The sequence below is a fragment of the Orbicella faveolata genome, unplaced genomic scaffold (assembly GCF_042242905.1).
Source record: "Orbicella faveolata isolate gen_17 unplaced genomic scaffold, um_ofav_v1 contig_24, whole genome shotgun sequence".
In the NCBI taxonomy this organism is placed as follows: Eukaryota; Metazoa; Cnidaria; class Anthozoa; order Scleractinia; family Merulinidae; genus Orbicella; species Orbicella faveolata.
This window is the reverse complement of record NW_028301552.1, coordinates 29,585,492-29,610,000: the sequence shown is the minus strand read 5'-3', so window position 1 is coordinate 29,610,000 and position 24,509 is coordinate 29,585,492. Positions and strand designations below refer to the sequence as shown.

The 24,509-nt window shown below is 37.8% G+C and overlaps 2 pseudogenes across 1 annotated transcript in view; one reads left to right on the top strand and one right to left on the bottom strand.

Annotated features, from left to right (window-relative positions):
- Nucleotides 1–24,509, bottom strand: part of LOC149111234 (uncharacterized) — a 31,425-nt pseudogene that overhangs the window by 6,788 nt on the left and 128 nt on the right. Inside the window, exons 2-21 of the transcript XR_016208082.1 lie at nucleotides 21,993–22,091; nucleotides 15,040–15,128; nucleotides 12,638–13,105; nucleotides 11,314–12,562; nucleotides 9,939–10,271; nucleotides 8,981–9,255; nucleotides 6,864–6,971; nucleotides 6,630–6,672; nucleotides 5,630–5,739; nucleotides 5,251–5,328; nucleotides 4,778–4,888; nucleotides 4,623–4,679; nucleotides 3,939–4,048; nucleotides 3,537–3,568; nucleotides 3,278–3,368; nucleotides 2,887–2,944; nucleotides 2,283–2,332; nucleotides 1,739–1,829; nucleotides 1,352–1,490; nucleotides 1–514 (exon numbers count right to left, since the gene is read on the bottom strand). The exon at nucleotides 1–514 is cut by the window's left edge and continues 6,788 nt beyond it. The product of XR_016208082.1 is annotated as an uncharacterized LOC149111234 (transcript). The remainder of the gene's footprint in view (nucleotides 515–1,351; nucleotides 1,491–1,738; nucleotides 1,830–2,282; nucleotides 2,333–2,886; nucleotides 2,945–3,277; nucleotides 3,369–3,536; nucleotides 3,569–3,938; nucleotides 4,049–4,622; nucleotides 4,680–4,777; nucleotides 4,889–5,250; nucleotides 5,329–5,629; nucleotides 5,740–6,629; nucleotides 6,673–6,863; nucleotides 6,972–8,980; nucleotides 9,256–9,938; nucleotides 10,272–11,313; nucleotides 12,563–12,637; nucleotides 13,106–15,039; nucleotides 15,129–21,992; nucleotides 22,092–24,509) is intronic.
- On the top strand, nucleotides 17,612–18,465 carry LOC149111235 (uncharacterized; annotated as a pseudogene).

The window sequence follows — 24,509 nt, the reverse complement described above, 5'->3', positions numbered from 1 at the left end:
AAAACACAAAATGGATTTGTTGGTGAAGTCAAGTGCCATGCGTTCAAAGAGATTGAAAATGAAGAGAAGAATATTGATGGTTTGCAGAAGAAACTAAAGCTAATGTAAAAGTGGATTTGGCTCATTTGATAATTCACCTAACGCAAGGTCAGTGAAAATTGTTTTGAGGTCAGTGAAAAGTCAGGGAAAAGTCAGGGAATTTTTTGGGTTCTAATGAGTGGCAACCCTGTGAAAGCAACATAAACCAAGCACAATAAATATCATTTCAAAGCCAAAAAAGCAATTATTTAAATAAACCATTAGTAAATTATCTCTGAGAAAAACTGATTAATTTAACAGGCACTTCAAGAATTAGTTAATACATGTATACATGTTTTTTAATAATGTAATACAGTGAATCTGTCACAACGTTGCAACTATGATATTACTACACACAGGATGGGTTGCAGAACTCAACTTCCAAGTCAGTTTGTTCACTGAACTTAGTGCAGAAATTATAATCCCATCAAGTAGTCTGTAAATACAGAGAAATCAAACAAAATGTTACAATCTTAAGTACCAAATTATTGAACTCTTTTACATCTATGTACAGTGTATGTTCCATTAATATTAGGGATCTCCTCAGCAGTTATTTTCCTAAAAGAGCATATACATATACACATCACTAAAAAAATATTTTTGTAGAAGAAGGGTGACAGCAAAACTTAACTATTAACAAATGTAGCTATGGTCAGCATTTGAACTGATTACATGTATTAATGCTAAGTCTTTTGTCTTAATGACAACCATTTTGCACTTGTCCTTGTACTTGTTTTTTTCACTTTGTCATGTTTAATTTCAAATGGCCAACTAATGTAAATGGTTCACAACTTGGTATTACTATGCAGTTATAAGTTTGGTTCTGTTTGCAAAAGAGACCTTTTCACATGAGTGTCAAAAAATAATTCCAACTTGCTTTGCTTTTGCATTGCGATGCCAGGTGACTGGCTTAAAACATCCTGCCACTTTCTCATCCAATCAGAGGTAAAACCAAAACCAATCATGACTCGCTCGGAGACGTTTTCCCACGCTTCATGCTGTCTGCCTGTACGTGCATCGCATTTTGATTGGCTCACTGGACCGTGACTCCTTTGTCATTGGCCAGAGCGACTTCTCTGGGTTTGGTTTTACGACACCCTGTAGAAGAGTGCTCTAGTGACAGCGGATTAGACAATCGGAGAAAATAGTGCATGTAGTTGAGTAGATAAGTTTATATTCTCCCTATTCTACTTTCTCAAATGCATCTAAGAATTAATCTCTAATTTCTCCAGTACACACTTCAAAGATTCACAGGGAAGACAGAGTCACTCACCAGTGTAATTCCACTTCAGTTGATTTGAAATACTTCTGCAAGGCATCAAGTTCAATTTCTTTCTCTCGCTGTGTCAGCATGGCTTGACTGGCTTTGCTTTCAGCTTGTTCCAATCTCTCTGTCTTCTCCACATTGTTATCTGCAAGCAAAAGTAATTCAGGTTTTGTTCAATGACCTTGCAACCCTCTTCAACACATTCAATTCCGTTTAACTTAACAATGATTGCTGGGGTAAAAACTGAAAGTTCCGTTATGGTAATGATATTTTTCATGCAAGTATCACTTCAGATTGCCATTACAAGGGCAAGCTACATTCATAAAACGTGAACATTAAGTTTACATCGGTAAAGTTGCAAAATGACCCATGTTCTGGGCTAGGAAAACTTACTTTCCAACATCTTCCTGATCCTTCTGAGCTGTTCAGCCTCTGTTTCCAGTTCTGTGACCTCCTCTTGCAATTTCTTATTTTCCCTCGTAATCTGGAACGCAAAGCACACAGTTTTTTTCCTCCTGCAGAACTCAATCCACAACACAGGTGCAACCGTACATGTACATTTACTGGACGGTCATCATATCAAAGAGAGTTTGCTCAGTTGTTTCAATTAATATTGTAAATAGCAGGACTGGCATAATTGCGATATTTTTGAGAGAATTGTTTTCTAAAATTACAGCGTATACGCAAGTAAAAACAACTGAATACAAAATACATATGCTCAAAGTTGTTTATAAGAATACACTCTAACTTAAATAAAGTGCCTCACAGTCTCACTTCGAAGCCACCAAACAGGTTGCGACTGCTTACAGAATGGTTGTGGAGACGGGATACATGGAAACAGAACAGATATGGAATAAAAAGTGACCATGTTCTGTTAGTGTTCTCTGTTAAGTCACTTCTCAACTGGTACAGTATATTGAGATAAAATTTTCCTCACTTCATTAACATTCATTAAGTTCTGCAATCTTCCTGCCATTTCATCTTCATCTGTTCAAAGAAAAAGCAATTAAAGCACTGTATCACAACTTTTAAAGAAACAGGGAGGGGGGAGAGTCTATATTCAATGCAGATGAAGCATTGCACACAGAGATAGAGTAAAAAAAAAAACACCACATCTATGAGTCTTTTGATAAAGGATTAACATACATGCAGAGGAGAGCTGTAATTAAGGCCAAAATAAGAATTTAAAATTTCTTCAAAAGAGTTGGGTGCAGAAAATTGCATGCAACATCCTGACAGGTAACACAATGCTCTATTGAATAAGAACAATTGAACCCAAACTAGGTGATTAATCTACTATGTCATGACATGTTGTGTCATGTCATGTCAAGTCTTTGCAGCATACCGTATGTGAATACATAAGCTTCTAATAAACATACCAAAATAGCAAAAAAAAAAAAAAGCAAGTTCTCAAATAAGGGTAATTTACATCAAAGAACTATGCCTGTCAATTTTTTTAGTGGCCATGAATATCGTAATTCCACACTATCTAATGACATTTAAAGGATTTGTTTAAATGACAATCTGTTGTCTCTACTCACCAGGGTCTTCCTTCCCATCTCTGTGTAATTTGATTTGCTTCAGACAATCTTTCAACACCTGAGAACAAAAATAAATTGTTGCTAAAAAGACAATATCAGAAATGCCATTTTTCTGGGGGATGAAGCCCTTAGACCCCCTTCCCCCTTCCCCCTCCCCCCCCCCCCAACCCCAATAAGGGGAATGCCTTTGGCGGTCCATATCTTGAACCCCCTTCTCTAAAAGCCCGCAGCCACCCCAGGGTCCTATGAGCTCAACATCTTAGTTATATGAAAAGTGTCCAATGATTATTACTGCACGTAAATGATTCAAGGTTAATGTTGATATAAATATTACTGACTTAATATCAACAAATGCAACAAATGAGTTCGTTCATATGTGTACTGCACATACCTCAACCTCATTACATCTGAACTCATACTGTTGTTGAAGCTCGGTTAAACGCAGCAACTGATCGTCAAATTCAACTTGCAAATTTTGCTTCCTACAATAAAGTGCAATTTCATGTCTGAGTTAGTCAGGTCAAGTAGAAATAGATGTGTTCCACACCCCTAAGACTGCCAGAGAGTTTTACTAAACTACAAACTTTAGCTTTTTTCAAATCAAATTCTTTTGCGATAATAAATAGTTCTTACAGTTATGTATAACTTACTTTTCTTTTGTCTCTGTCAGCAAATGTTCAAGCTGTCCCAAAAGGAAAATGCAAATGTGAGTGAAGTTACATTCCACACCCTCTATGGGGCTATGCACATACTTTACATTCTATGGACAGTATTGTTCAATAAAAAGGCTTAAAAATTCAAAAAATTCATAAGAATTAATATTCAAGCCTACAGTTGCAGCCCATCAGGCTGGTACTAAAATATCACTATCTCTACTCCCTCCTTGAGCGTAAACAATGCCAGCCCATTGCAGGGTTGATGTGCCAGAATAGTCATAAACAAAAGAATAACTGCACAAGGGAGGCTCAAACTTTGTAAAAATTGAATAACCTACAAGAAAAAAACTTTGGTTGATACATTAAAGAACATATCTTTTTATGCTGTTCCCCTACCTTCTCGTTTTCCATTTCTGGTTGTTGAATTTTTTTCATCAAGTTGCTCAATATGCTTTTCACTGGCCTGAGCCTGTTTCTATCTGTTGTTTCTGGAAGTTATCATTCAGCTGAGGGAGACCAAAAAAATTACATGAGCAAATATTCTTGGACATAAAAGGAAATGAACAACAAACTAACATACATACACTACTTGCAATATTGGAAATAATTATTAAACAGTCAGTCATGGGACATAGTCCAACAAAATTTTGGGAACTGTCCAGCTGATTTTACATTATAGTCAGACATCATGTCCAAAAACTCAAAAGGCTTTAGATTTTTTACCTTTTATATGAAAAAAAAGTTCACAAAAAAATCTGCTTGAAATCTGATACACGAAATCTGCTTTGAAAATGCACCATAATGCATTGCTTCTGTAGGCATTATCATTACTTCATGTCGGATTGAGTCATCAGTCTGTTTATGTACATGTAAGCAGCTTACATATAATATTTTGTGTGTTCCAGAAAATATCCATTTTAATCCCTTGTGTTGGGAGAGTAAGGATATTTTCTAGAACTGCACAATGCTAAAGTATGCGAGACCAACCAATGTTGTAAAATCGCTGGCCAAAGTAGGGAATTGAAATGACATGAAATGACATGTCCTGCGAAGGAGCAATAATTATTTTGGATTCCTTACCTTTTGAATTTCACCCTCTTTATAATTAGCCTCAATCTTAGCTCTTAAGTCCAAAATCTGGTAATAAGAGAAATTAAATGCTATGTGTATTAATATGAATTGCAAAACATTATTTCATAAAAATAATGAAGTGATAGTTTGTGGAAAATGCTCACCGTGTTCTCACATCTCGCTATTTCCTCACTCTTTTCTTTGGATTCAGTTGTCAATTTTTGACAATTATCTTTCATTTCTTTCACTAACACCTCAAGGTCTTGTTTTTCTTTCTACAACAACGAAAAATTGAGAGTTTTCAGTGTCATGATCATTTTGTGAGATGGAAATAATAATCCACCTCAGCACATGAGTCAACAATGATTTATTTAATATTTTATTTTCTCTTGTTCTGATCTCTCACACCACTGGTCATCTAGACCCTCTGGTCTCTCAGTAATCTTTAATCTCTAACAAGTTCAATCTCTAAAACAGTGTAAAAAGCTATACTAGGACAATTATAAACACACAAAATTAAATATTACTGTCACTATAAGAGAATTGAAAACACAAGTGGCCAATAGAATGAGAAGACCATTACAGCAACTAGAACAACAGCAAAAAATTAATGTTAATTATTATGTTGTTCACTAACCTTGAGTTTGTCCTCTCCCTTCGTGAGTTTTAGAACCATCTCATTGGCACTTTTCAACTGTCCATCAGAAATCTGTTTCTAAAAAAATTAGCAGAGTAAAACATCTCAGTAATTCGATTCTAGATTAGCCAAATCTAAAGCTAAATACACATGACCCACAAGTTTCCCGGGTACCTGTTTTCAACAATTTGTCTGTCTGGATGAACAACAAGACATAGTTATCCCTACCAAGGTTTCTTTCATAAGTTTTACTTGCTTGTTCAAACTGATAAATAAGTTACAACAGCCTTTCTGATTGGCTGTACTGTACTTTCTATTGTATGGCATGGCAAAAAATACTATACACGAGGCCACGTTCTGTTCAAACCAGCTTAGATACCTCTTTGTAAGAAGTATTTCTCTCCATATCAGACTTAAGTTTGTCTGCCTCCATTGATTTAACTTCCTCATCTAAGATGCGAACCCTTGCTTGATAACTCCTCAGGACATCTAAAGGGTTCAAAATAAACGGAAATATGCATGCATGGTCAATGACTGAAAGTAAAACACTTAACACTATTTCAATTAGGAAAGAAAATCTTGTTGCAGCAACTAAACTTTCAATTGGTCCCATTAGGATGAACACAGTTTGTAAGCAATTGCACAAGAGCAAATGAAAAGATGAGCAATAACAACTGTACAATAAATCACAGAGCTGCAGTTCATGTATCCATGTTACAACCAGTTTCGTCATGGTAGTGCTACCAGGAAATCATCCCCACGTTATACATGTAATGTTCCAGGAGTTCACTGCCCCAGGGATTCATTGTCCCAGGGATTTATCCTTGACCTGTGTGACAAGCTCCTTGACTGTGTGAAACAACCTTGACAGTGTAATGACATTCAGTGTTTTTTTTCAAGATTTGTGCCAATAAACTTTATCAGTCTAAGCTATTATAATTTATGGCTACAGCTCCGTGAGTAGGCAAGATGAACCGAATCCTGCACTGTTATTGGCTACCAGAGCACACAAGATGGTGCTATCTTGTCCTCTCAGCATTACCTGCTGTGTCCTGCAAGAAAAGTGTTCTTTTTTCCCAATATAATAAATCCTTTATTGACCAAGCTTGTTTGGGCAAGATGGCAGGATATTAGCCTTGTTCTTTTTTGTATGTTTACGGACCCCAACTCCATTTCCTTCCATAAACACACAAAAAAAGAACTTGGCAAATATCCAGCCATCTTGACCATACGAGCTTGGCCAATGTCCATAATATACATTCCTTTATCCTTGTTAGCATTAGGTCTGAGACTTGACTGTCTCAGCTTGATGATTTTCTTTCTTCTCATCACCTGTCTGCTTGTCAATGTATTATATAGTAAGGAGAATTAACACTTACCATGAGGATTAGGTCCCTGTGCACTGTGTCGCATCCTTCCAAACTGAAAATAATGCCAACAGGGAGATAAATTACTAGAGATAACTATACATAACTGTCAAAAACCAACATGGTTACTACTCTGGGGCATGAATGCAATGTGGATGTAAAATAGGGTTTCAAAGTACAAAATAATATTAATTAGAACTTTACATGTACAAGTACATGCACATTGATACAATGTCATGTACTTACAGTAAGCAACCAGAAGAAATAAAGAAATCCCAGAGTACCAAACAGGAACGTCACAAACAGAACAGCGGGATGGACATCAGCGAGATCATTGCACAACTGCTCAAACATCTGAAGACAAAATAACAGCAACAATTTAACATAGGCACACAAGATGTGCAAGAGTTATTTTTTTTGTGTGAAGTGCCGGAGATAGGAGCATTCATGGAGCTGTTTACAGTAATGATTTGGTAAATCTGACAAGTTTTTTTGGTTGCGATGTACAGCAAGAATGAAACTGGGAATTTATGATGTACATACGATGTTACATGGGTAATGGTAAGATAGCTAAATAGTAAGCCATAAAATGTTTGAACAAACCACAGTAATCTGACACGTCTCCAGATTAATGTAGATACCATCTTTTTCTCTTCTTTGATTCATTCTTTGATAAAACCCACACTGTGATTGGTGTGACACGTGCACATGCATAACTCCCTCACTCACCCATCACATAGCCCTTCCAACCCCCAAGAGGAATTTTTGCTCAAAAATACTCAAGTTAAGAGACCTTTTCGCATTTTATATGAGTCGTAAGTTTACCCTTTTTACACAACACAACACAACACAGCACTTCTTCACTGAAAATAGAAAGGAGAAAAAAAAAACCTCTCTGACACATTGAAAGTCTGATTTAATTACATTGCACTTTAACTTGGTGCCACACAGTCTTCAAAGAACATTTGAGAGTTTTGATACTTTTTACCTTAAAAATATCAGACTGAAAAGAATGCCCATCAAACAGAAATAAACTGCTACTGCAGAGACATACAAACCATCCAGAAATGAAAGCTTTTTTTGGTTTAATATCCTGGGAACAATAGCCGATAAGTTGTCAACTCTAATTGAATTTACTCCCATATAAAAAACAAAAAGTGTTAAGTTACCATTTGTTACTAAAGATAGCAAACATCTCGTGGGAAAGAGCAGTGACGATTCGTCAGCTCTAATTGAATTTACTCTCTTGTGAAAAACAAGAGTGTCAAATTACACTTTGTAACTAAAAAAAAATATCTCGTTATATTTGCATGCAACAAGAACAAAACAATCGTCACCTGCACTTACTATTGTAAACGTTAGAACTGTTTCAAATCTAAATAGTCTTGTCTACTCTAAAATATGTCCTAAGAACTAAAAGCGATGATTCGTGACCTCTAAAAATTTTGAATTTACTCCTTGTGAAAAACAAAAGTATCAAGTTACCTTTGTAACTAAAAATAAAAATATCTCGTTGCATTTGCATACTACTAACTAACGAACCAAAGGCTCATCTCGTTCATTTAACTAAAATCCTCAGCCTAACCCACAGAAAATGTCAAAGTAAACCCAATATATGAATACTTCCTCCTCTTTTATAGAAGAATAAATATGGCTGTTCTAAACTGTATCGGGATCAAATCTTCTCACATACTGTTTACCTTTACAACAAGAAATTTGATTGGCTGTTTATAGTAGATCCAATCTGATTGGTGTGACATACATACATGTACATCTCTCACTCACTCACTCACTCACTCATCCATTGACCCGTCCATAACATACCTGACGCGCCGACTAAGAGGTATTTTTTTTACAAAAAAAATAACTCAAAAATTGCACAAGAAGTGTGTGCCAAAATCATTTCACCAGATTTTTTCGTACATATATGACTGCCGAGTTTTGTTTTCCCCTAAAACTGGTTCATACCAGCAACAAAATGGCATACATGTAACAACATGAGTATAACCACAAAATCAGTTACATGCAACTGTGGATTAAAGCAATTCAACAGGAGTCAACATTGAAAGATGCATGCAAGGTAAAGTCTGTGCCTTGTCAGGTGGTCCATATCACTAAAGATTATCCTTGACAGTTCCCGTAGTAAGGGACTAGAAATATTTCTTCTACCCAGTGGATGGGGTGCCGGTCTATTACTGGGGTTATCCCCTCCCCTCAGCATTAATTCTGCCAACACCTGCTATGAGAGTAACGTGTCTTGCCCAAAGGGTGCATACAATGACCTTAGCCAGGGCTCAAACCAAGACCATTAGCTAATTATTAGCTGGTCACTGAATCTCCCACAGTACTGAAAGGTAGCTTACCCCATCTAATCCAACATAAGCCAGCAAGTCTCTGGTCGTAATCCTTGCCACAGGTCAATAGGAGAAGACAAAAAGCACAGACTAATCATGGAAGTTACGGAATGCCCTCATGAAGGTAGCATATCCACTGAGGGTATCATTCACTAGAGAGTCCTTATTCTCTTCGATGCTATTGAACTGAGTTTCACCCAAGACAACCTTTGAAGTCAAACTGTCTTCAACTTGTTGGAACCGCGAGTCAAGTGATATCACATTTGGTTTTGCTTGACAAAAGCCTGCAAAAGTAATTATACAATATAAGTTTTTGTCTTAAATTAATATTGAGCGGTAAGTACTGTATGCTGAAATAATTAGAAAACTTTTGTGCATTGTTCCTCATGATGGTCAGCAGGATTAATTTATGTGTGTTAATTTTCTAAAAGATTTGCCAAAAAACTTCAGACAAAATATTACAATGCGACCACTCTAACTAAGGCTGCCTGACAAAATTTTCTACAAATTTAATGAATGAAAATTGTGGAGGTTAACCATAGTTCTCCAACAAATAATCGATGAAATCAAGCTACAGGTACATTACAAAGACAACAGATTTGTGGTCACTTCAATGATTAGCAACCATCTTAAAACTTTTAAAATGCTAGTGGTCAATTTGCAAAGAATTTGCCTAAGTGGCCGTGGTCAAGGAGTAGTCACTCTGTAAAAAGGTAGAAACATCAAACAATGGACTGCTAAAATTTTACTTTTAATTAGTTGATGTACAGTATTGTCCCCTTAAATTAAATAAATCAGACATTGTGTATTAAAACATTAGCTTGTATATGACACATCAAATAAATTATCCTAATGGATTATCTTTTCTTAGCTCCCATTCCCGCAACCACATGCACTACATGTAGTTACAAGTTCTTTCTTTAAGAACAAAATTACAAATTACAAATAAGAAGCTGCCCATTCTAACCTTCAATGCATGTGGCTTCATCTGAAGGGATCTTATGATCCTCTTTGCTGTCATCCACATGCTCCTTTTGCATACCATCAGTTGCTTCACTAGGTTTTACATCCACAGTGCTCAAGCCCTCCCTATTCAGTGCAGTCGTTGATGTAGCTGTCACTGTTGTTGTTGTTCGTTTCGTGCGGCTACCAACTGGTTCTTTGACTTTTGTTGGCATTGCCTGCAAAGACTTGACAAGTGTGGCTTCCATCTTAGTGTTTGCTTCTTTTGCTGCCAACTCTTCATCCACAGCTGGTGCAGTGGTAGTTGTAGCAGAAGTATTCATTGTTTGTGCAGCTGCTGTTTGTAATGATAATAGCAACAACAGATAACTTTAATATTCATTTGAAAAATGAACATCAATAGTTATATTATTTACAACACATTTTCCCTTAAGTACACTATTTAAAATAAGTACTTGCATGTGTCATGTTAGCCTCACAAATCATTTGCCATCCACGTCTTTTCACTTGAAATGTTGAAAGATTGTGAATGTCTGACAGTTGTATAGCTAGAGCGTTGACAATCTACAATTCAGTCAGCATACAAAAAAATTCAGAATGTTCACCAGATTTCTGCTTTAAAGCCTTGTAAAGTGGTATAATGAAGCAAAATACTTAGATATCCGTCATTTTGTATGGTTGGCCTTGTCAATATTTTTATAGCTGTCAGTACTTTCAATGACCTGCCAAAGTTCTGGTGAGTATTCTGTTACAAATAGTTCCAACAGTATAACGTACCCAGTTTTCAAAATTTGGCCCTGTAACTTTACGACGTTGTCATGAGCCTGTCTGTTGCTCTCTGACAAAAGTTGCACAAAAGTGGAATTTGAAGTAGGTGACACTGCCCAATTCATATGATACTGAAAGCACTGAGCTCTTCCATTATCAACCTTGTTATAGTGAGCTTAAAATTCCGTGTACAGGATTTCAGCTAAGTTTTAAAGACCATGCATCAATAACAAATTCCTAAGGGTCAATCAATAGAAACACACTCAGATAATTCCTAAAAAAAAAAATCAATTTATGAAAAGGTCAAAACGTCAACAATATAATTCCTAGAATTTTTCCAATTTTTACCCTACAGTGCTAGTGTAACTGAAAACGTACACCACACCCTGACACTGTGCCCCCACTCTCACTACAACCTTAACTGCCTGAGACAAGGAGGGTCAAGGTTCAATCACGTTCCAAAAAAACTGTGTTTTCCCTAAATTACTCTTTACTTCTGCATGTGTTTGAATCACGAAAAGTACATCCATGCGGCTCAAAAATCAATGTAGCTGATTTTTTAGCCAGGGGTGGTCTCTTAAAACCCTGTTTAACATTCAACATGTACCAACCTTGATCATGTAAAGTTTTGACTTGCTTAGAAGATGGTGAAACAGCTGTCACTGCCTTGCTGAGTTCACTTTCAGCACTATGCTTGGTAGACATTTTTTGCTCCTGTTCTTTTTGTTGTCTCTCTTTTTTCCTGACTCGATATTCCTCAGCCATCTTTTCAAAATTCCTTCTCTCCTCATTTAACATTTCCAGTCTCCTTTTCAACGCAGCTTCTTCCTCAGCCATCTTTTGGTCAAAGGCACCTTTGATTTTCATATGTTCCTCATCTTCACTGTCTTTGCTAGTTTTTCCCTTCTCCTGAGTTGGGTTTTCTTTTTCTTGATCTATCCCTTCCTCCCCTGGCATCTTGTCATCAACCTCTTCTTCTTTTCTTTCAGCACCACTAGGTATTTACAAACAAATTTCTTTCTCCTCCTCCCTATGCAACCTTTCCATCTCCATCTTTTCAGTTTCTTCTATCTGCTGCCGTTGCTTTCTCTGTGACTCAAGCCTTAGTTGTCTAGCTTCCTCCTCTTTCCGTTGCTTCTCTTCTTCTGCAGCCTTCTTTTCCTTCTCTAGCCTGACTTTCCTTGCCTGCGCTGCCATTGCTTTCTTCTTCTCTTCTGCATTCCTTTTTTCTACCTCCAACAAGAGCTAAATCTTGTCTGCTCGACAGTTGCTTTCTTCTTCTCTTCTGCATCTCTTTTTTCCTTCTCCAACCTCAGATTCTTCACCTGCTCTTCCAATACTTTCTCCTTCTTTTCTGCATCCCTTTTTGCCTTCTCTAGACTGAATTTCCTTGCCTGCTCTTCCATTCTTTCTTTGGCTTCTTGTTCCTCTGCCTCTTCTTTTTCATTTTTTTTTTAAATCTTGTTCTTCCTCCTCCAGTGCATCTGATGGAACTTGTTCTTGAGGTTTGCTTTTAACTCGCAGATGCTCCAAGTCTTCATCTAACAGCTCTTTTGCACCGTCCTCATGGTGAGGCTGTTTCTTATCAAACGGCATCCGTCCTGAGCTGTCTGCACTCCTTGGCTCCTCCTGCTCAGGGTCTTGCTTTCCCCTGTTAACACCGGCACTGTCAATTTCTGCCTCCTTCTCGGCAGGGTTTTCTTTAACCGAAGGTTCGGTTTTTGAATCCTCAGCATTTACTGAATTCACAGTTAAATCTTCCTCAAACTGCATCTTTTTACTGTTTGATTGTTCTTTCTCCTGGTGGCTCTCAATTTCTTTATCGTCAGTTTGTTTTAACTGAGGATTCATACTTTGTATCTACTGCTGAGTCTTGCTCAGACTGCACCTTATCAAGGTCTTTTGATCCCTCCTCCAGTCTGCTGTCAATTTCTACATCTGGTTCACAGTATGTGCATCTGGAAGTTCAGGGTTTTTATTTTCGGCATTTGCCAAATCTAAGGTGGATGAATATGGCAGAGAGGCTGAAACATTACCCTCCTTAATAGCATTGGGCAATGGTTGGTCCTCCCCTTTTTCTTGATCAGCCTCACTCTCAGTGGCACCACCAAAATAGGTTTCTTCCTCTGCAGTTCGTGCAGGATTTACATTCTCTGTAAGTGACTTTTCAAATCGAGGGGATGCAAAATTAGGCTTATTGTCTTCACCATTGCTTGTTTCATAAATTGCATCCTCTGGATCATCATCTCCCATCTCATCTTCTACAGATAGATTTTCAGGTTCTCTATCTTCCAACAGAAAATCCTGTTCGTCCTCTTCATAAAGAGGCGCAGCTAACTCAGAAAACACTTGTGAAAAAAATCCCAGACTTCCCTTGCTTTCTGATGTTTCTGAAGACGGGGCCTGCAAAAAATAATGCAATTATATCTATTTTACTCTTTTAAAGGATATTTAAAAGTTAATAAGTTTCTTAAGGTATTTACTATATTCAAGATGCCTCGTTGAGTATCCTTTTTATCCAATTGCATGTTGTTTGCTTCACCTTTGAAGTTCTGTTCACAAAGATTCGGGGTTTTTTCCACATCTGAGGTTTTGTCTCAGCATCATAGCTTGTTGTTTATTATAATATTTATGGCTCATTTGTGTAAGCATGAACTTTTGCTAGCTTTCAAGCTATAGAATTCGTGGGTTGACCTGTTCTGAAAATGCTCAACATCTTTGTATATGAGACGAGTATATAAGGCATGATTCTTTCAAAAGCTTACCTCACAAAACACAACATTCTATAAATTGAAGGCTTTCGTGCAAAAAGGGCGTATATAGCATTTTGGGCCGATTTTTATTTTTTGCAGGATCAAACTAATTTTTGGCAGACTGACTTGTTTCGACATGAAAAGCATCGTCGCGTAATTGTTTTTGTTGATTTGTGCTTCGTTTTCGAGAAATAACGCACACAAAAAACTCAGTTTTCCGAGCGGCATCTTTTAGAGCAAATCCTTCAAAGGTGGATTTTGACGCAACGCAAACTTAAACGGTTACTTTTAGCAGCTCCGACAGCACAATTTTTTTAAAAATAATTATATGTTTTGATTTTTGAAAGAAGTAGAGAAATAGACCCGAAAAAAAAATTGACCGACCTCGTATCGAACTGGTGTCACGAGAAAACAAACTCAGATGCGGCCCATTCAGCGCCTTATCCACTTGTGCTAATGAAGCAACAGTAAGAGAATTGTGTAATTATATGAATAATAAAACTAGGGGCAAATACCACGCTTCGGTGACTTCATTTTTTAGCAAAACAAAGGTTTCTTTTGTTTTTCGCTAAACAAAAGATCTCCAAAAGATACCCTTGGAAAACTGAGTTTTTTGCATACGGTTTTTGTCGAAAACGAAGCGGAAACCAAAAAAAGCAATTATGCAATGATGCTTTTCATGTCAAAACAAGTCAGTCTGCCAAAAATTAGCTTGATCCTGCAAAAAATAAAAATCGGCCCAAAATGCTATATATGCCCTTTTTGCACACAAGCCCTCACTTATGTTGTTTACGAAGAGTGAGCACATGATTATGAAGCTGAAGAAATTCTCATTCCCAATTTCCCACATTGTTTGTTAGGACTGTCTGGAAGCATGACCCCCCATTTGTAGCCCAAGAAGAACAGCTTTCATTTTTAGAGTTGGGCTTTCCTACATAAATATACATATATGCTGCCTTAAGCCTTTCCTACAGAAACCTGAAGAAATTGTAAGGAGTTAGAAATAACAGAGTTTGAAATAGCCAATAATAGATGACTGGAAAAAGAGGGAAAATCCAAGGGAAATTGTTTTTGAAACAACTAGGAATTTAATTAGTTCAAATTAGTGCCATCCAACTGTACTTAGACAATCGAAGCTAATACTGCAGCACTGAACCACTAAATATAGTTCTCAGAAGTATCCAGTCATAAATTCTACAGCACATTAATTTGTACCTATGATTGTCACTGGATATTCTCAAAACTTTCTGTAGGAAGGGTTAAGATATGAATAAACAATTTTCAGAAACACATCACAGAGCAAAACAGAGAATTGCATCTTAATTCATCTTTGAATGTACACGTATTGCTCTTAATTGGAAAGCACTGATTGACCCAAACAACTGAATGTGGAGTTTTCTATTTCCATTGTGTAATGTGGGTCAGGTTTTGTTGTCTATGTAGCCATGATCACTGCAGTTTACACTGTAGGATCTCACTTGAACAATGCACATTATAGAATGTACAAGTACATGTAGACATCAATCCAGGCTGCTTTAATTTAATCCCCGCCATAAAAATTAACAAAAATTTAAAAACCTGTACCTTATCCTCTGAATCATCTTCCCTGTTTCTGTCAGCTGTTTGCTCTTCTTCTACATTAGCATGGTGCTGAGTTTGCTTAACACTTTTCTCTGTTGAAATACATGAAGACAGAAATATTCTTAATGTTGTACAATGCAGTTTAGTGCTATCTAACAACCAGATGAGCATAATTCTACGAAAACAAACATAATTATCTCCTCAGAGCTTTATTATCTAGCTCTCTGCACGCACTGCAGGCCTATAATGAGAGAGCATCATAGGCCTGCAGTGCGTGCAGAGAGCTAGATAATAAAGCTCTGAGGAGATAATTGAAAGGCCGCGTGCAAGAATGTCCCCTAGATTTTTTGACCATTTTGAAAGTGTTCAAAAATAGCTGAATTTTGGCATGTAGGCTTCGTTGTACCTGAGAAACATTGCTCTGAATTTTTTTTGGCTGGGGCGCTCTTCGTTCTCGAGAAATAACTTATGCAAAAAGCTCAGTTTTCCAAGCGGCATCTTTTGGAGAAAGAAAAAACAAAAGAAACCTTATTATTTTGTTGAACAGCAAACAGGCAGACTGTTTATAGTGTATTCCACTGAATCTTAGCTGTCTTAAAGTCAAAGGAAAATAGTATACAGAGGGGAAATCTGGGAACAGATTCAGGGCTGTCATTAAGGGCCGTAACCCGTAACACCTGTTACGGCTGAGTTCACTCGATGTTACGGGTGAAGATGTCGATTGATGGTATGAAAATCCTACTCTTACCTAATTTATTTTTAAACATTTACCTGTTGAAATAAACATAACTGTTTCTTGGTATCTTGCCTCCTTGGTTCTACTATTTATATTTCACCCTGGAGATGAACCTTCAGTTTGCCTAATCGCCGTGAATTACATTCAGATGCCATTTTTAGCAAAACTTATTACGCAATGCGCTGCTCCTACCTTTTAAGAAATTCGGCTGACCGATGTAGAGTCTTGTCCAGGCTGATCGACCGTGTTTGGTCCCGCGCATGTGTAGAGTCGAGAAAGTTATGTTTTAATATGAATAAGAGAAAAGAACCCACGTCAAAACAGCCTGGGATCGACAAATTTTTTTCTAAATCTCAACGGACCGATGGAAATGAGGAAGGTCACAAAACAGCCGGTTGAGGCGGTCAACAAATACCAGCGATCACAGCTTCAAGTACTGCAAGTACTTCAGCCACACGTGGGCAGCCGGTAGAACTGAGTATTATGCTACAAAGAGTGGAAAAAAAATTTCCCGAGTCTAGAAATGTTAAAGCATTTCATTCTTATTATCACTGTAACGGAAAGAGATGTTCAATGTCTGATCCAGCTTATTTGAGCTCCTCTAAAGGTAAGACAGCTCGGTAATGTAGAGATGTTATTATAATTTTTATTTCCGGTTTCACTCCCGTTTTATGAATTTGACCATAATAACGAATTATTATAACTGTTAGCAAACATCAAACCATATTCAAAACAAAAAGCGAATGGAGAGTTAACCATGAAATTAACAGAAATACTGTGTCTTGATATTCAGAAACATCAAAACGGATCTACCGGTTCCAGCATCAATTGTTGTTTAAACAAAATGAAAATCAGAACGTGTTTGATGCATCGACAGGCATCTGGTGGCTTGTGTATGTAGAAAATGTCGGAATGTTTTGTTTCCTGTGCCGTTGTCATGACACCGCAAGTCCAACAAATGGTGACAGTACTTGGAACTCCAAACCATGTGTTCGTAACATTACGCAAGCCATCAAACTTCACGCAAACAGTGCCATGCATGAGGCGGCCATCAATAAAGAGCACCTACAGAGAACATCACCATTCCACAAGGAAGTGCAAGAAAGGGAAATGGTGAAGAATACAGTGCTCTTAAAGGTATTCACTACACTTTACTGGATAGCCAAAGAAGAGATCACAAACACGAAAGCTACATCTTTAATTACATTGTTGGAAAGGCTTGGGTTACAGGAGATAAAACACTTTCAGCACAGATCACAAGGTTCTATCCGTGAAGTATTCCTCTTCCTGGGAAAAGCTATCAAAGATAAATTCATTAAGGCTGCTGCATCCTCAGAAGTATTTGGCTGCCTTGCAGATGAGGTTACAGACATATCAGTACTCCAGCAATTTGTTGTCTTTGTGAAGTATGTCAACGCAAGTGGAATGCCCCAGACAGACTTTTTGCACACAGAACATATGACCGACGCTGCCACTGGACAAGAGTTGGCCAAGTGTCTCAAGAAAATTGTTGAGGATTGCCAGCTGGAACTGAAGAAGATGAAAAGTTGTGTTACAGATGGAGCAGGAGCAATGATTGGCAGGCACAATGGAATGGCAGAAATCATAAAGAGAGAAGTACCAGATCTAATTAACATCCACTGTGTGTGCCACAGACTCGCACTTGCGTGTGCAGATGCTTCTAAAGAGCTGAATTATATCAAGAAAGTTGAAGGTCTTCTGCTACAAGTATGGAAGTTCTATGAGTATTCCCCCAAGAAAACAGCAAAGTTTGCTGCTGTGCAGTCAGGGCTACACAATCTTCTGCCAAAAGATCAGCTTTCCCAAGCAAAGAAGCATATGAAGAAGGCAAAGAAAGCGGTTGCAAGTCGCTGGCTTTCCTTTGGTGAGTCTGTAAGGGCAATGGTTCAAGAGTTTATTGGACACCTGCAAACGTTTGAGTTCTTTAAGGAGGGTGATGCTACTGCTTCAGGTCTACTGACGCAAACCAGAAGTCACAAATTTATCGGTACACTCTACATTCTTAAAGAAATCCTCACACACTTAGCAGTTCTCAGCAAAACTCTTCAGCATGGAGAACTGTGCTTTGCTGGTCTACCATCAGCTGTTTCTTACTGCCTTGCTAAGCTTGATGATGTTCTGAAAAGGAAAGATGAAATTCTTAGATCACTGAGTGTTGATCTATCCGAGAATGGAAAACTTGCCCTGGCTGGAATCGAAGTAACTCCAGCAAGTACCATGTTCCTAAATGACTTGATTACATCCTATGTGGCTAAGTTGAAAGAGAACATAGCAGCAAGATTCCCTTCTCTGCCACTTGTACAAGCATTTTCAATCTTCGACTTGCAAGTTCTCCCTGTAAAGGAAGCCCCAGATTTCAAGATCTAAGGCATGAACCACATAGCCACACTCTCGGATCACTTTGGCGCCACAGGGTATGTGGAAGTCGAAGCCCTTAAGTCTGAATGGGAACATTTCAAGTTTATTGCACAAGATTTGAAGTCAGAATGTCCCACGACCGAAGCACAACAACCAGAAGTAACTTCAACTGAGTGGTTGCTAACCAAGCTATGCAGTATTCCATCGTTCAAAGTTATGTTCCCAAACTTGGTGAAGCTGGCTGCTGTAGCTCAAAGTCTACCAGTAACAAATGCCTGGCCAGAACGAGGCGCAAGTGTGTTGAAGCACATTAAAACAAGGCTTCGAAATTCACTGAAAGATGACATGCTGGAATGCCTCTTGCAAATTACCATTAATGGCCCTCCTGTGTCAGAGTCAACAGATGTCATATCAAATGCACTTGGCCTCTGGCTTCAAGAAAAAAATCGAAGAAAACTGCCCCCAGTGACAGCAACTGCAACTGCATCAACATGCACAAGTGAAGGTGAAGAGCTCCAGGAGACCATTACTACTCTGACTGAAGAAGTGGATTTCCTACACGAAGAGGTTCAAGATCTTGAAGATGAGATTTATTCACAGCAACAAGTCTTCAAGAAGCTGCTTCTGAACATGTGCACGTATGACAGCTCTGATTGTGAGAATGATGATTACTAATTAAATATTAATACGTTATTGTGACATGAAGATACAATGTAGATTGTCATTTCTTTCTTTTCAAGCAAGGAATACTCAAGGAGTTTGGAGATATTAATAACTTCATTCATTTGATCTCCGTATAAAACTTGTATGCATTGTGAAAATCAAATTGTACTAAAATGAGAACAGTATAGGTTGGTGCAACAAAGGGCTTAGTTTTACGATTTGCTGATTATGGACTGTCACTTTTTTTTTTTTTGAAACAAGGAACACTTAAGTCTGTTGGAGATATTTTATAACTTTATTCATTTGATCTCTGTAAATTAAGGTGCATGAATTTGAAATTATGCACTGTGAAAAACAAACAGTACTAAAATAAGGACCACTTGCATAGGTTGGTGCAACAAAGATGTTATTTCACTATTTGCTGATGATGTACTATAATATATTATCACTCTGTTTTATCAGCATTTTTGATTAGGAAAATTGCCATTTTCATGCCCTAGAAAGCAGGAAAATGCATTTCCAGGGGTTTCATGGTCAAAAAATTTCTGGGGGGGCATGCCCCCAGACCCCCCTAGATGCTCAGGCCCTTTCGGGTCTTCGGAACGTGGCCGTTGGCCACGTATTTCACTGCTACGGGTGATAACTTACATGCAACGGCTGCTTCAAAACTTAATGACAGCCCTGCAGATTGTTTACATCGGTTATTGTGATGTAAACACAACACGTGAATCGATCGAGCGGCAAACGAAATACCATCGAACGAAAAAGAGATGTGCCGCATTAGAGCTCTGTCAACTAATATCTTAAGCATAGTGTTAAAGTACCTTGTGTGCCTGCCTGGTGGTTGAGAGGCATCATAAAGCCTCAATAAACCCGTAAGTCACCAGCACATTTTAAAGAATCAAAATGTATTCTGAAACTTCGAAGGTAGCTGATATACCGTAATCGTGTTATCGGCCTTCGAAGTCAGATCAAGCCAGGCAGCAAAGTCCAAGAGCAGTTCTTGCCCAAGAAAAATACCCTCTCATGAGTTGTGGCCCATTTGCCAAGCGTTGCTAGTGTCAAAGTTTGGAAAGCAAGAACTGGTTTTTGACTTATAAAATTTGTCTTGTATCGACCGCCATGTTTTCCCGCGCACGAGGTGTAAAGACCCTTCCCGCCATGCATTGCGATCACGTTCTGCTCGCGTTTCTCGAACTGGTAACTAGATTGTTTCGGCTTTTTTCATTTAAAGATAATAATGGCCAACAAGTAGCGATCGATTGTAACATAGATCTGTGATCCAGGTTGCGTTGATTTTATTTCATATCGGCATGATTTGTAGTGTTTTGAACTTCTGGGATCAGCGGACATGCAGATGTATGGAGACCCGTACGTTGCGCAGAAGGGTTAATTTGTTGATCTGTTAGGCGGTGCGTGACATAAAGCTACGATCGCGTTTGTCGAAAAATATGTATTTATCTCGTGATTTTTAGCCATTTAAGGCGTTGCTGTATTTGGAAAAGTGCTTATTTGATGTTTATTTGTTCAGTGCAGATAATCATTGTCCCAGATAACCAAAGTAAGTTCCAGATGTTAACACTATTTTCTGGCCGCCATATTTTACCTATTTAAACCTGAAATCAACATTTTTGAGCTTATACGTTGCGTGAAATTAACATTTTGCTGTTTTCTAAGTGAAATCAACATCCTTGCCATCATGCGTTAACGTGAAATCAGCATTTTTACCTATTTGGACCTGAAATCAACATTTTTGAGCTTATACGCTGCGTGAAATTAACATTCTGCCGTTTTCTAAGTGAAATCAACATCCTTGCCGTCATGCGTTAACGTGAAATCAGCATTTTTACCTATTTAGACCTGAAATTAACTTTTTTGAGCTTATACGTTGCATGAAATTAACATTTTGCCATTTTCTAAGTGAAATCAACATCCTTGCCGTCACGCGTTAACGTGAAATCAGCATTTTTACCTATTTAGACCTGAAATAAACATTTTTGAGGTTAGACGTTGCATAAAATTAACATTTTGCTGTTTTCTAAGTGAAATCAACATCCCTACCGTCATGGGTTAACATGAAATCAACATTTACACCTTTTTTGACCTAAAATCGACATTTTTGAGCTTTTCCGTTGCGTAAAATTGACATTTTGCTGCTTTCTGAGAGAAATCAACATCCTTGCCGTCGCACATTAACATGAGTCAACATTTTAAGCACTTTTGACCTGAAATCAACAAATTTGAGCTTGTATAAGCTGCGTGCAATTGACATTTTGTTGGTTTCTAAGTAAAATCAAAGTCCTTGCGGTCGCGGCGGGCCGATCCTTTGTTATAATAAACCGAGGCGAGACTTCCACTTATAACAAAGGATTGGCGCTGTTTATCATAACAAAGGCCCGGCTTCGTTTATTTGAAGGACTCGACGGGAAAAGGGCGTCAGGTATTTTAATCAAAGGTGAACTTTGTCAAAAACGCTCCAAATTTCGCATGCAGTTTCGTTCAGGTATGCTAAGCAATGTCCCGTAGTTTTCGCGCTAAAGTTCGCTTCGTTCTCGAGATATTGCGTATGCAATAAACCACTCGCTTTTTCTAACCTGTGTGCCTTTTTTGCATACGTTATTTCTCGAGAACGAAAAGCAACCCAGCGAAAAAAACTTCAGAGCAATGTTTCTCAGGTGAAACGAAGCCCACATGCCAAAATTCAGCTAGTTTTAAGCACTTTCAAAAATGGCCAAAAAATCTAGGGGATGCTCTTGCACGCGGCCTTTCAATTACATTGTAACCATTTAAATCTGCAGATTTTACAAAGTACAGTGTAATAATAAAATTACATGATTACATGTATTTTAAGTTATGTACAGTAATATCTAAAGCCATTGAAGATGAGTGCAAGTAAAGAAGAAACAAAACCAAAGCATCAAATTGGCAAGTGGAACTCAGCTTCAGCTACTAGGAAAATAATGATTGCTGAAAAAATGTCCGACTCCAGCCAAGACAACCTTGCTAGCAGATTCTCCTCTAGTCTCGCAACAGGATAGTAACTTTCAGGAACTTCACAACTGTATCTGTTAATAAACTTAGGTATAAAGCAATGGGTCTTTCTTTCGATCTTTATGCTTGTTATTGCACAAAAGGTCTGTTTTTAGTTACATCCAACTAATAATTAATACCCACATACCTTTTGTTGAAATGCTGTTTTCCATAGCGTTTCGAAAATAGGAGCCCGGCTCAAAAGCCGGGCTCAAGTCATTGTCCTTCCTGCTATCTACATGAACAACTGAAAACACAAGAAATGAAAGCACTTTAATTCACATGCATGTTGAACATCAAGGATCTAAATTAGCTCAAGAAAACAGTAGTGAAATCTGCTTTAAAACTACACATGTAATAATAATTATTACATGTGTAGTTTTAAAGCATACCCTATAACGTTAACTCTTTCTATTACATTATAACCTTAACCTTTGTTAAGGGCTGGAAGTCAAACATTTTCTATCCAGATACTTAAGGTTTAAGTATTTGCTACTTAACTGCCAATACTATTATTGTTCAAATTGAAAGTAATTGTACAGTCAAAGCTCTCCATGATACCACTCTTGGCCAGTTAAGGCCTCCATTGTGAAAGGCTGTTTGAACTGTCACACAAACTTTGTATAATTTAAAAGCTCTCATATAAAGTGACCACTCTCAAAAGCGACCATAACCATTCTTAAGAATTACCATTTTTTAAGTTCTCCTAAGCAAAGACTGCTAGGCTTTCATTCATATTCGTTGACACTATGTATAATAAAAGTATGCACAATCACAATTGCGCTAACTATTTTTGCAACATTGCAAAATTATTTAAGTAGAAAAAGATTCTCAAACTGAAGGTTTACAATGATTCACAGCTAGAGAATGAGTGTTACCCCAAGAGTGAGATACAAACGTTTTACATGTATGCTAGAGCAACCAGCCTCTGTTGCGTCAGCATGTGGCTGCTTACAATACAGTGCAGCTCACTTTCATGAACGACAACTTATAGTAACATGCATGGCCCCTCCTTTAAAATTCCTAAGCTTTAAATTTTTCACTTTTCACTTTACTACATGTACCATCACGAAAACATTAAGGTAAACTATAAATTAAATTTCTTACAGAATAATGCATGCAGTACTACATTGCAACATTCTTTAGTAAAATTAGTGCAAAAGAGAAAAATAAATAAATTATAAGCACAAACAGCCAAGTTCATACATTCATGCATTTCAAGAATGCACATTGTTTTGGAATTACAAACTGTCTGCATGTCAAATCTAGGCTCAAATTATTATTAACTAAAATTTATTATTTACTTATTCTTGAACCATCAGCTTTCTAAATTTACTTTCAAAGGTGGTCAAAAATTACGAATAATCAACTGCTGATAACAAATTATTCACTAAATATTTCACTTGCTCCCTGTTGCAGCACAATAGTTTCATTAGCTAAGCACCCTTTTAAGATCATCTTATTTTAAATGTACATGTAAATCGACCCTCTTCCCTCCCTCTAAAACAAAAGTCAGGATGAATGTATGAAGCAGTAGGAGAAAGCAAAAGTACTTCTGCCAGTCTTTTTGTCACACACATGCACAAAATTACATGAAATTAACACCAAATTGACAACACAGGTTGAGCAAGGAAAAGTGAGATCAGTGAGGTAGGTAACAAGAGCAGTGGCCACTCTAATGCAAGTTCTAAGAAAGCCCTGTACCAGGTTCCTTGATAACTTTTTCCTCAGCTGTTGCATTTCAGTATAAAGGTGTAACAAGGTGCCACTTGGCCAGAAGGCTTTCGTTACTTCCTGTTATGGCACAGAATTGCACAGCTGTATGACAATTCAGGGCTCACAAAAAGTGCCGTCTAGCACTCTGGGACAGGTAGAGTTTCCTGTCAGGCAAGTAACTTTTCCTTGTCACTTGTCTGTCACAGGCAAGGGCTTATAAGTTGTTTGCCAGTCAAGTAATAAAAAGGAAAACACAAACAAGCATGCCTTGTCCTGGAAGATCTACTTGTCTGAAGGAAAAGCTGGAATTCACGTATTTTTCGAGCCCTGAAGACCTACTGGTGATGCTGCTCACAGGTGTCATGGGTTCAACTGAACATGTTTACTGCACGCTACAACATACAGGGCAGCGAAGGTAGGGATGTGTCCATTGCCATGAGAGAATGCCTTTTGTAAAGAGCTTCTTTCATTCATCAACAGCAAGCTTGATATAAAATTTGGTGAAATATCGATTATTGCTGGCATCACTTCAAACTACACGTACATGTACGAATTAATGCAACGAGCCTATTTTCCGCCAAGTAGTAAATAATACGTGGCGCAACAAAATCCAACATTTACAAGTATCAAATTAACAAAAGGTGACCTCTACCTATAGAACAATCAATCGCCGGAAAACATTTTCCGGCCCGATCGAGTCAAAGACAGTCTAGTCCGCAGAAAAACCTTAACCAATAGAACAACGGCTTGGCCAACGATTCCTATCTTTCTCTCGGTTTTCTACGCAAATTGACCAAAGTTATTTTTTTGCCGTGGAAATTAAAGTCTATAAAAGATATTTTTGAGTGAAACACATGTACACAGTGCGCGGAGCCACAGCCGAACAAATGTAATTTTTCTCCAAACAATTCTCGTTCTAGGAAAATAGATTTGTTGCGAAAAGATGCTC